We start from the raw sequence: 8,897 nt of genomic DNA on the forward strand, positions 1-8,897 counted from the left end.
ATCCGCCATAGGTGTACATGTGTTCCCCATAGGTTTGGAAGTTTTGGCCACAGCAGTCAGATTAGAAAAATAAAACGAATCCAAATTGGAAAAGAAGCAAAACTCACTGTTTGCAGATGACATGATCCTCTACATAGAAAACCCTAAAGACTCCACCAGAAAACTACTAGAGCTAATCAATGAATATAGAAAGTTACAGGATATAAAATCAACACACAGAAATCCCTTGCATTCCTATACACTAATAATGAGAAAATAGAGAAATTAAGGAAACAATTCCATTCACCATTGCAACGAAAAGAATAAAATACTTAGGAATATATCTACCTAAAAAAATAAAAGACCTATATATAGAAAACTATAAAACACTGGTGAAAGAAAGAGGACACTAATAGATGGAGAAATATACCATGTTCATGGATTGGAAGAGTCAATATAGTGAAAATGAGTATACTACTCAAAGCAATCTATAGATTCAGTGCAATCTCTATCAAGCCACCAACAGTATTTTTCACAGAGCTAGAACAAATAATTTCACAATTTATATGGAAATACAAAAAAAAAAAAAAAAAACCCTCAAATAGCCAAAGCAATCTTGAGAAGGAACTGGAGGAATCAACCTGCCTGACTTCTGGCTCTACTACAAAGCCACAGTCATCAAGACAGTATGGTACTGGCACAAAGAGAGAAATATAGATCAATGGAACAAAATAGAAAGCCCAGAGATAAATCCACGCACCTAGGGACACCTTATCTTTGACAAGTCTGTTGTTTGAACCAAGACTATTCATTCCCTCCAACCTCTCAGCTGAGCCAAGCAGAAATCTACTGCAGACATGTGGAGCCAGGGACACAGGCTTCTGTCCCACCGGTTATCTGTTGGTACAGATATGTTCTGGGTGAGAGCAGATGGGAGAGAACATGCTCTGTTCTTCTCTAGTGGGTGGAGTTTTCACCTTGAGCAAATGATTCTAACTATACAGGGTGCTGGGTGCTCTTCCAGCTAGTGAGATGGGAGGGACATAGTGCTTCTAACTATACAGGGCCAAGGTGCCCTTCCAACTCGTGAGATGGGAACAAAGGGCCTCCAAGTATACAGGGTCCTGGGTGCCCTTCCAGCTCATGAGATGGGAGGGACATAGTGCTTCTAACTATACATGGCCCCAGGTGCTCTCCCAGTTCATGAGATGGGGAAGAGACAACTGGGAAGACTTCAGGCTAATGACCCCCACTCCACTGAACATTTAGCTCCTGAAGCTGGGGAGTCACCCAGATAGATGGGAGCCACTGTTCTCACTTCAGAGCCCAAAACCCTGCTCAGAGATCTTCCTGCTGGGAGAAGCAAGCTGTAAAACAGGTAGCTCCTCACCTCTTGTAAAAGCGCAGACTTTCTTTGCATAGAGGAGGTCAGTCAGAAGGGCACTCTTGAAAGCAGTACAAGTGTGGTGAAAGGCAGTTGGGAGGAGGTTCATAGAGTCAATGAAGACACAGACTGAATTACAGGCCAACTAGTTTGCAGGAGAATCAGGGGAGGAGACAGCCAGGAAGAGCCCTCCTGAGGACAAACTTCAAACTCTGACCTTGGGAACTCTCTCTTCTGTAAATCCTAAATTAGGTTATTAGGCTATAGAGCAGTTTATGCCCCTAGAGCATTGCTGACAACAGTAGAGCAATCAGCTGTGAATGGATGGACCTTCAGAGTCAAGTGTGGTCAGGGAAAGAGAGTGGAGATCGCTGCAATACCACTGTCATTTCAGGATGACTTCAAGAAGCAACAGTTACAACTGGACATGGAAAAACAAACTGGTTCCAAACTGGAAAGGAGTACATCAAGGCAGTATATTGTCACTCTGCTTGCTTTGCTTATATACAGAATACATCATGCGAAATGCTGGGCTGGATGAAGCACATGCTGCAATCAAGACTGCCAGAAGAAATACCAATAACCTCAGATTTGCAGATGACACCACCCTTATGGCAGAAAGTGAAGAGGAATTAAAGAGCCTCTTGATGAAGGTGAAAAAGGAGAGCACAAAAGCTGGCCTAAAATTCAACATTCAAAAAAACTAAGATCATGACATCCAGTCCCATCGCTTCATGGCAAATAGATGGGGAACCAATGGAAACAGTGACAGACTGTGTTTTCTTGGGCTCCAAAATCACTGCAGATGGTGACTGCAGCTATGAAATTAAAAGAAACTCCTTGGAAAAAAAGCTATGACCAACCTAGACAGCATATTAAAAAGCAGAGATATTACTTTGCTGACAAAGGTCTGTCTGTTCAAAGCTATGGTTTTTTCCAGTAGTCATGAATAGATGTGAGAGTTGTACCATAAAGAAGGCTGAGCATTGAAGAGTTGATGCTTTTGAACTGCAGTGGTCACTCGCCACAACTTCAGGAAGCCCACAAGCAGCAATGAAGACCCAGCGCAGCCAAAAAAAGTAAGTTTTTAAAAAGGATGATTAGAGGTCAAAAAAGTCAAGTAAATAAATAGATACGAGACACACAGAAAACAAAAAGTGAAATGCTAGAGGTAAATCCAACTATATCAATAATAACAGTAAATGTGAATGGGTTAAACAATTCATTCAAAAGGCAGATTTTTCAGACTCTGGGTGTGTATGTGCATTACCCTACTATCTGCTATTAAAAAGGCATGTTCTATCTAGATTCAAAGATACAAATAGATGGAAAGTAAAAGACTGGAAAAATATATTTCGTGCAAATAGCATATAACTTGTATCACAAAGTCATAGTGGCTTTACTGATTTTAGGTAAAATATACTTTAAAACAAAAATCAGAAAAAAAAAGTGGGACATTTTATAATGAAAGAATCCACCCATTAGAAAGACCTAATGATTATAATACATGTGCACCTCACAAAAGAGCACTGACATACACAGAGCAAAGCTGATGAAAAAGAAAGGATGATAGTTGGGACATCAATACACCATTTTCTACAATGGATAGAACAACCAGTCAGAACTTCAACAAGAAAATGAAGGAGTTGGACAGCACTGTAAACCAGCTGGACCTAAAGTGAAGTCGCTCAGTCGTGTCCAACTCTCTGCGACCCCATGGACTGTAGCCTACCAGGCTCCTCCATCCATGGGATTTTCCAGGCAAGAATACTGGAGTGGGTTGCCATTTCCTTCTCCAGAGGATCTTCCTGACTCAGGGATCAAACCCGGGTCTCCCGCATGGTAGGCAGACGCTTTACCATCTGAGTGAAGAGCAGGATGCAGGGTCCTCCTGAGTGCTCACAGAACATTCTCCAGGCTAGATTCTACATCAGGCAATAGAGCAAACCTCAGTAAATTCTAAAAAGATATGAATTACTCATGTATAAAAGATATGAAGCATCAACTCAGTATTCTTGCCTTGAGAACCTCATGAACAGTATGAAAAGGCAAAAAGATAGGACACTGAAAGATGAACTCCCCAGGTCAATAGATGCCCAATATGCTACTGGAAATCAGTAGAGAAATAAATCCAGAAAGAATGAAGGGATGGAGCCAAAGCAAAAACAACACCCAGTTGTGGATGTGACTGGTGATAGAGGCAAGGCCCGACTAAAGGGCAATATTGCATAGGAACCTGGAATGTTAGGTCCATGAAACAAGACCATTTGGAAGTGGTCAAACAGGAGATGGCAAGAGTGAACATTGACATTCTAGGAATCAGCGAACTAAAATGGACTGGAATGGGTGAATTTAACTCAGATGACCATTATATCTACCACTGTGGGCAGGAATCCCTTAGAAGAAATGGAGTAGCCATCATGGTCAACAAAAGAGAACGACATGCGGTACTTGGATGCAATCTCAAAAACGATAGAATGATCTCTGTTTGTTTCCAAGGCAAACCATTCAATATCACAGTAATCCAAGTCTATGCCCCGACCAGTAATGCTGAAGAAGCTGAAGTTGAACAGTTGTATGAAGACCTACAAGACCTTTTAGAACTAACACCCAAAAAAGATGTCCTTTTCATTATAGGGGACTGGAATGCAAAAGTAGGAAGTCAAGAAATACCTGGAGTAACAGGCAAATTTGGTCTTAGAGTAAAGAATGAAGCAGAAAAGAAGCTAATAGAGTTTTGCCACAAGAACACACTGGTCATAGCAAACACCCTCTTCCAAGAACACAAAAGAAGACCCTACACATGGACATCACCAGATGGCCAGCACTGAAAACAGATGGATTATATTCTTTGCAGCCAAAGATGGAGAAGCTCTATACAGTCCGCAAAAACAAGCTGGCTGTGGATCAGGTCAGATCAATCACTCAGTCATGTCCGACTCTTTGCCACCCCATGAATCACAGCATGCCAGACCTCCCTGTCCATCACCAACTCCCGGAGTTCACTCATAGTCAGTAATGCCATCCAGCCATCTCATCCTCTGTCGTCCCCTTCTCCTCTTGCCCCCAATCCCTCCCAGCATCAGAGTCTTTTCCAATGAGTCAACTGTTCGCATGAGGTGGCCAAAGTACTGGAGTTTCAACTTTAACATCATTCCTTCCAAAGAAATCCCAAAGCTGATCTCCTTCAGAATGGACTGGTTGGGTCTCCTTGCGGTCCAAGGGACTCTCAAGAGTCTTCTCCAACACCACAGTTCAAAAGCATCAATTCTTTGGCGCTCAGCCTTCTTCACAGTCCAATTCTCACAACCATACATGACCACAGGAAAAACCATAGCCTTGACTAGATGGACCTTTCTGCTTTTGAATATGCTATCTAGGTTGGTCATAACTTTCCTTCCAAGGAGTAAGCGTCTTTTAATTTCATGGCTGCAGTCACCATCTGCAGTGATTTTGGAGCCCCCCAAAATAAAGTCAGCCACTGTTTCCACTGTTTCCCCATCTATTTCCCATGAAGTGATGGGACTGGATGCCATGATCTTCATTTTCTGAATGTTGAGCTTTAAGCCAACTTTTTCACTCTCCACTTTGACTTACATCAAGAGGCTTTTTAGTTCGTCTTCACTTTCTGCTATAAGGGTTGTGTCATCTGCATATCTGAGGTTATTGATATTTCTCCCGGCAGTCTTGATTCCAGCTTGTGTTTCTTCCAGTCCAGCATTTCTCATGATGTACTCTGCATATAGGTTAAATAAACAGGGTGACAATATACAGCCTTGATGTACTCCTTTTCTTATTTGGAACCAGTGTGTTGTTCCATGTCCAGTTCTAACTGTTGCTTCCTGACCTGCATACAAATTTCTCAAGAGGCAGATCAGGTGGTCTGGTATTTCATGAACTCCTTGTTGCCAGATTCAGACTTAAATTGAAGAAAGTGGGGAAAACCACTAGACTATTCAGGTATGACCTAAATCAAATCCCTTATGATTATGCAGTGGAAGACAGAAATAGATTTAAGGGGCTAGATCTGATAGACAGAGTGCCTGATGAACTATGGACGGAGGTTCATGACATTGTACAGGAGACAGGGAGCAAGACCATCCCCAAGAAAAAGAAACGCAAGAAAGTAAAATGGATGTTTGAGAAGGCCTTACAGATAGCTGTGAAGAGAAGCTAAAAGCAAAGGAGAAAAGGAAAGATATAAGCATCTGAATGCAGAGTTCCAAAGAATAGCAAGTAGAGATAAGAAAGCCTTCCTTAGTGATTAGTAGAAAGAAATAGAGGGAAACAATGGAATGGGAAAGACTAGAGATCTCTTCAAGAAAATTAGAGATACCAAGGAAACATTTCATGCAAAGATGGGCTCGATAAAGGACAGAAATGGTATGGACCTAACAGAAGCAGAAGCTATTAAGAAGAGGTGGCAAGAATACACAGAAGAACTGTACAAAAAAGATCTTCTCAACCCAGATAATCACTATGGTGTGATCACTCACCTAGAGCCAGACATCCTGGAATGTGAAGTGAAGTGGGCCTTAGAAAGCATCACTAGGAACAAAGCTAGTGGAGGTGATGGAATTCCAGTTGAGCTATTTCAAATCCTCAAAGATGGTGCTGTGAAAGTGCTGCACTCGATATGCTAGCAAATTTGGAAAACTCAGCAGTGGCCACAGGACTGGAAAAGGTCGTTTTCATTCCAATCCCAAAGAAAGGCAATGCCAAAGAATGCTCAAACTACCTACCACACAATTGGACTCATCTCACACGCTAGCAAAGTAATGCTCAAAATTCTCCAAGCCAGGCTTCAACAATACGCGAACCATGAACTTCCTGATGTTCAAGCTGGTTTTAGACAAGGCAGAGGAACCAGAGACCAAATTGCCAATGTCAGCTGGTTCATCGAAAAAGCAAGAGAGTTCCAGAAAAACATCTCAGTTCAGTTCAGTTCACTTCAGTCGCTCAATCGTGTCCGACTCTTTGCGACCCCATAAATCGCAGCACGCCAGACCTCCCTGTCCTTCACCAACTCCCGGAGTTCACTCAGACTCACGTCCATCGAGTCAGTGATGCCATCCAGCCATCTCATCCTCTGTCGTCCCCTTCTCCTCCTGCCCGCAATCCCTCCCAGCATCAGACTCTTTTCCAATGAGTCAACTCTTCGCATGAGGTGGCCAAAGTACTGGAGTTTCAGCTTTAGCATCATTCCTTCCAAAGAAATCCCAAGGCTGATCTTCAGAATGGACTGGTTGGATCTCCTTGCAGTCCAAGGGACTCTCAAGAGTCTTCTCCAACACCACAGTTCGAAAGCATCAATTCTTTGGCGCTCAGGCTTCTTCACAGTCCAACTCTCACATCCATACATGACCACAGGAAAAACCATAGCCTTGACTAGACGGATCTTTGTTGGCAAACTGATGTCTCTGCTTTTCAATATGCTGTCTAGGTTGGACATAACTTTCCTTCCAAGAAGTAAACATCTTTTAATTTCATGGCTGCAGTCACTATCTGCAGTGACTTTGGAGCCCAAAAAAACAGTCTGACACTGTTTCCACTCCCCATCTATTTCCCATGAAGTGATGGGATCGGATGCCATGATCTTAATTTTCTGAATGTTGAGTTTTAAGCCAACTTTTTCACTCTCCACTTTCATTTTCATCAAGAGACTTTTTCGTCTTCACTTTCTGCCATAAGGGTGGTGTCATCTGCATATCTGAGATTATTGATATTTCTCCCGGCAAGCTTGATTCCAGCTTGTGCTTCTTCCAGCTCAGCGTTTCTCATGATGTACTCTGCATAAAAGTGAAATAAGCAGGATGACAATATACAGCCTTGACGTACTCCTTTTCCTATGTGGAACCAGTCTGTTGTTCCATGTCCAGTTCTAACTGTTGCTTCCTGACCTGCATACAGATTTCTCAAGAGGCAGGTCAGGTGGTCTGATATTCCCATCTCTTTCAGAATTTTTCACAGTCTATTGTGATCCACACAAAGGCTTTGGCATAGTCAATAAAGCAGAAATAGATGTTTTTCTGGAACTCTCTTGCTTTTTCCATGATCCAGTGGATGTTGGCAATTTGATCTCTGCTTCCTCTTCCTTTTCTAAAACCAGCTTGAACATCAGGAAGTTCACGGCTCACATGTTGCTGAAGCCTGGCTTGCAGAATTTTGAGCGTTACTTTACTAGCAAGTGAGATGAGTTCAATTGTGTGGTAGTTTGAACATTCTTTGGCATTGCCTTTCTTTAGGATTGGAATGAAAACTGACCTTTTCCAGTCCTGTGGCCACTGCTGAGTTTTCCAAATTTGCTAGCATATTGAGTGCAGCACTTTCACAGCATCATCTTTCAGAATTTGAAATAGCTCAACTGGAATTCCATCATCTCCACTAGCTTTGTTCGTAGTGATGCTTTCTAAGGGCCACTTGACTTCACATTCCAGGATGTCTGGCTCTAGGTGAGTGATCACACCACCGTGATTATCTGGGTCGTGAAGATCTTTTTTGTACAGTTCTTCTGTGTATTCTTGCCACCTCTTCTTAATATCTTCTGCTTCTGTTAGGTCCATACCATTTCTGTCCTTTATCGAGCCCATCTTTGCATAAAATATTCCCTTGGTATCTCTAATTTTCTTGAAGAGATCTCTAGTCTTTCCCATTCTGTTGTATTCCTCTATTTCTTTGCATTGGTCACTGAGGAAGGCTTTCTTATCTCTTCTTGCTATTCTTTGGAACTCTGCATTCAGATGCTTATACCTTTCCTTTTCTCCTTTGTTTTTCGCTTCTCTTCTTTTCACAGCTATTTGTAAGGCCTCCCCAGACAGCCATTTTGCTTTTTTGCATTTCGTTTCCATGGGAATGGTCTTGATCCCTGTCTCCTGTACAATGTCACAAACCTCATTCCGTAGTTCATCAGGCACTCTATCTATCAGATCTAGTCCCTTAAATCTATTTCTCACTTCCACTGTATAATCATAAGGGATTCGATTTAGGTCATACCTGATGGTCTAGTGGTTTTCCCTACTTTCTTCAATTTAAGTCTGAATTTGGTAATAAGGAGTTCATGATCTGAGCCACAGTCAGCTCCTGGTCTTGTTTTTGTTGACTGTATAGAGCTTCTCCATCTTTGGCTGCAAAGAATATAATCAGTCTGATTTCGGTGTTGACCGTCTGGTGATGTCCATGTGTAGGGTCTTCTTTTGTGTTGTTGGAAGAGGGTGTCTGCTATGACCAGTGCATTTTCTTGGCAAAACTCTATTAGTCTTTGCCCTGCTTCATTCCGTATTCCAAGGCCAAATTTGCCTGTTACTCCAGGTGTTTCTTGACTTCCTACTTTTGCATTCCAGTCCCCTATAATGAAAAGGACATCTTTTTTGGGTGTTAGTTCTAAAAGGTCTTGTCGGTCTTCATAGAACCGTTCAACTTCAGCTTCTTCAGCGTTACTGGTCAGGGCATAGACTTGGATTACTGTGATATTGAATGGTTTGCCTTGGAAACGAACAGAGATCATTCTGTCGTTTTTGAGATTGCATCCAAGTAC

This window comes from Bos taurus, chromosome 1 (assembly GCF_002263795.3).
Source record: "Bos taurus isolate L1 Dominette 01449 registration number 42190680 breed Hereford chromosome 1, ARS-UCD2.0, whole genome shotgun sequence".
Taxonomy (NCBI): Eukaryota; Metazoa; Chordata; class Mammalia; order Artiodactyla; family Bovidae; genus Bos; species Bos taurus.